The sequence below is a fragment of the Dipodomys merriami genome, unplaced genomic scaffold (genome assembly GCF_024711535.1).
Source record: "Dipodomys merriami isolate MVZ:Mamm:240054 unplaced genomic scaffold, mDipMer1.0.p SCAF_898, whole genome shotgun sequence".
In the NCBI taxonomy this organism is placed as follows: domain Eukaryota; kingdom Metazoa; phylum Chordata; class Mammalia; order Rodentia; family Heteromyidae; genus Dipodomys; species Dipodomys merriami.
This window is the reverse complement of record NW_027206510.1, coordinates 321,911-326,464: the sequence shown is the minus strand read 5'-3', so window position 1 is coordinate 326,464 and position 4,554 is coordinate 321,911.

Genomic DNA, 4,554 nt, shown 5'->3' with positions numbered 1-4,554 from the left:
CGGGTCACTTTTTCAGACCCCGGATGGGCCACTCTTTCAGGCCCCGGACGAGCCACTCTTTCAGGCTCCGGACGGGTCACTTTTTCAGACCCCGGACGGGCCACTCTTTCAGGCCCCGGACGAGCCACTCTTTCAGGCTCCGGACGGGTCACTTTTAAGTCTGCTGAGTGAGCCTGCCACGCTCACCCAGAACTTTCAGACCCCGGATGAGCCACTTTTTCAGGCTCCGGACACCCCCAAGACGTCTCCTGGGGGCTGCGGTCGGGAGTACGAGCTCGTCAGCTCCTCCACGGGTCCGCCAGATACAGACGAGTACGGCCGAACTCACAGAATCGCAAGCGCACAGTAATTGGACACACAGATTGACTTTAAACAGCACACAGACAATACACAGACAATACACAGACGCTGGCCAGCTTACCTCCCGAAAATGGGTCGGTGGTCCCTGGGTGAGGGTCTCTATCCCGGACGAGCCCCCAAGATGAAAGACCCCCGGCGTGGGGTGTCCTTCGATCTAAAGAGACCCTTCCCCAAGGAACAACGAGACCACTTGTACGGATGCAAACAGCACGAGGTTTATTCGGGCATGCCTCGGCTCCCAGGTGCACTTAACCACGAGATCCACAAGGTTCGGGTCAAGTGTCTGGGAACCGGTTACACGGGTACCCGGGGCGACAAAGTCTATCGGGAGACTTGCGCGCCGAGTGCTTGAAAGCACCCTCTTTTTATGGACAGCAGAAGCGAGGTTACAGAAGCGAGATGCTTGGTTACAGAGTATTGATTGGTTAATTTTAAATTACGCTCAGGGTGGGGATTGGTCAGGTTAAGCTGGCCAGATGGGGTAGGTGGGGTTGGGGGGAAAGCTGACATGTCGGTACTTGCCCTGACAAGTCTGTGCTGGTCGTCATGCACCGAAACTGTTCGTTCCCTAATTTTGACAAGTGATTTATTACCTCCTGACCTACCCTGCCATTATGGTTAAGGTTTTCAGGAAGGGACGGGAGGGTCGGCTATTTTCCAGGAATGTCTGGTTTTAGGGCATGTGTTAGAGTCATGCTGAGGTCAGCAGGTGGCGACTCAGTGGTTAATGACTTGCCTGTGTCCTGCTTTGTTCTCTTAGGTATGTAGGGGAAGGGGCAGCAGTTTTCCTTAAAGGGCTCAATGGTTGAACATATTCTGGGGTCTGGGGTCTTTTCAGCAGGAATTCAAATGGGAAAGCCACTTCTGAAAACATTTTGACAGGTTCCTAGAATATGAAATATGCAACAGGAATTGAGTTCTTTAGGTTTTGTCTCATAGAAATAAAATGTAACATTCACCCAAAGGCCAAAACACATAGGTTTATACCAGCATTATTTCCTCTAGTCAGTTCAGGCTTTCTTCAGGTAAATGGGAAACGAATTGTGCTACTTTCTATAATGACAGAACCAAAGGCAACGTCTGGGAATACAATACATTATTAAGGCATACAACAACTGACAATAATCTACCATAGATTTGAAGGAAATTCTAAAAGCTTATTTATTGCATGAGCTAGAAGTCGGAGAAAAAAAAAATGTGTTGGTTGCCAGGATGAAACAGGTTTGGGATGGGACAAAGAGAAGTAGTGGATTTAATTATAAAAGGGAAGCATGAGACAAGACTCATTTTTGGTAAAGAAACATTATCTGTAAATATGATATATTAATATAGAATTGATAAAATTATATTGGACTTAATATGTGCACAAAATAATTAAAGTAACTGAAGTCTGCATAAGGCACTTGTGAAATATTAATGTCCTACTTGTGATGTCATTCTATAAATATTTAAAGAAACTGGGAAAATATTCAAGGGATTTCTCTGTGTTCTTCTTATAACATCATAAAGATCCATACTAAGCTCAATAGAATTTAATGATATCTAGAAAATAGAAGTCAATATCGAATGTTTACATTGGAAAATAGTCTGAGTCCAAGCTTGCTAATTAGAAGGCAGAACTTTAGAACACCAACATCCAGGGCCAGTTCTGACAAAAAAAAAAGTGAGAAACTATAAAAACACAGAAAGCTAGGTATAGTGTAATTTCCCTGTTATCTCATGTTTGTGGAAGCCATAGGTAAGAGATTATTGCTCAAAGGAGGCTTGGCCAAGAAGTAAGACCTCATCTGAAAAATAGTGGTCAGAGCCTTAGCAACTTCAAGCACCAGTAGTGCCAAAGGAAAAAAGAAAAGAAGAAAACAGAAAACTAAACGAAAGGATAGAAAAGGAAAACTATTTCCTCTTCATTCTTGTGGTTTTATGTCATTGGATACAAGAATTGAGAGTAATTTGTATACTGTTTTAAGAATCAGGCCTCTCTAACATGAAAGCATTTATTTCAAGTAATTATTTTATTATTACTATTTATTACCTTATTATGCCTTCTTGGAGATTGAACCCATGGCTTTGTATATATTAGTCTAGTCCTACAACTGAGCTGTACCCCAGCTCTCTTGTATAGTTTTGGAAATTTTTTATGAATTCTTCAATAGATAGCTACTCTACTTTTCATCTTATCTTTTCTCTCCCACTTTTTCCTCTATATATTTTAGTTTTTGTTTTGAAAACATTCCTCAATTTTATCTTCTAAACCTACAATTTTGCTTTGAGATTACAGGGAAGTCGGTTATTTTATGACATCTATTAAATTATATACAGATATATGTATTTCATATGCATGATTGATTCTTAGAGTTCATTGCAATATGGTCATATGTACATAGGTATTGAGCCATTGTGATCCTCTCCTAAAAATAGCTGCCCTTGTTTTCACCATGTGAATGCTTAGATTGCTGTTAGTTATTCATGCCCAAGTATAATTATTTGTCTTTTACTACATACTGGATTAACTTTAGATTTATGGGCATATTCTAGTTATTATAAATGAGGAAAATCATGCAGTATATATTTAATTGGATCTGGCTTATTTCACTTAATATCATTTTTTCCAGTTTTTCCAATTCCTCAGGAATGGGGTAGTGCCATTCTTTCCGATAGAAGCACAGAATTCCATCAATACAACAGAATTGAAGATCCAGAAATGAATCCACTCCTACAGGCACATAATCTTTGATAAGGGAGCCAGAAACAGGATGGAAGAAAGACAGTGTAAAACCGAATTTGGAAATCCTTACCCAAAAGACCACCAGAGACCATCAACAATGTAAAAGCAAAGGAGTCTTTATTGCAAGCTAGAACTTGGTCCCACCACATACATGGCAGCAGCCCATGACGCTAAGAGGCCCCAAGACCAGGGTTATAGTACTTTTTATACAATTTTTAGGGAAGGCAGGGACTTTGTATACATCATAGCATCTTACAACAAATTATAACACATCGCAGGGAAACTCTTAATACAATTCTATAGTATGACTGGCGCACTACAAAGCAGAAACAGGTTGTTGGTTAGATCAGAGGGTTGAAGTACTTTAAACTGGTTGGCTTGCACCACAGGGAGTCTCAAGGACACACTTGCTAAACTGCAGGGCTCCTTTTATAAACAAACACCACCTGTGGCCTGACTGCGGGGGTCACCATGCCCTCCAGCACCTGCCTGCCTGCGGTTTCCCCAAGGATAGTTTATGTTCCCAGTTGCCAGGGAATTGCTTCTTCTGTTCATTCCCAGGTCGGGCTCATGGTCAGCTGCATAACTCATACTTCAGAAGATGACATCTAGCTCAAGATGGAGTCACTCAGGCCTCAGGCTCCTCATTTCCCCCTTTCTGATAGGCCTTAAGGGCCAATCATGGTCCTTATGGGCACACATCATGTTCTCCATTGGGTACCAGATGATATTGAGCCTTTAAGATCATCAGCTGTACAGTGTTAATGCGTTTTCTAACAAACATCCCTAGCCGGTTTACAACACTGGACCCGACTGTGAGTAACAAAATTAACAGTACCAAAGGCCCTTACATTTTTTTCCACCAGTCCTGACTCTGTATATCAGTTAACTTAATTTTATACCAGCAGTACTCATGAAGCTCCAATATTAAGACATACTCATACCATTTACTACATACTTAAACTGTCTGAGGTTTGTCTTCTTTACTCCAATGACTTAATGTTTTAAGACAATCCTTACTTTTCAAATCCTTTTTTATCCAAAGAGGATACTAATTTTTTCCCAATTCCTTTCCCAAGGCTTTCTTTACTACCCTCCTCTTGTTTGCAATTCCTTGAACTTCTTTGTGGCTAGAGTTTTAAAATGCCCATTTTTCCTTTGGCTTGCAGAACCAAGTTATCTCAGAGCAGCCTCAAGTCACCACTGGGATGCAGAAACTTGCTTTAAGGCTAAGAGCAGGGCTGGGTCTCATTACTACCTGTATTGAAAACAAACTCAGGTTATTACCATACCAGAGCCAAACTTGGCTGTGACTATAGAGTGGATTTTCAGTCACTATGCACTGAAGTGCCTAAGGCAAGCAAGCCAGTGATATCCTTGCCCCCAATATCCACTGTGGGAATAGAGAAGGTTTCTGGATATCACCCAAAAGAATGTCCCACAAGATCTTAGTTTTAGCAGCTTTCAAC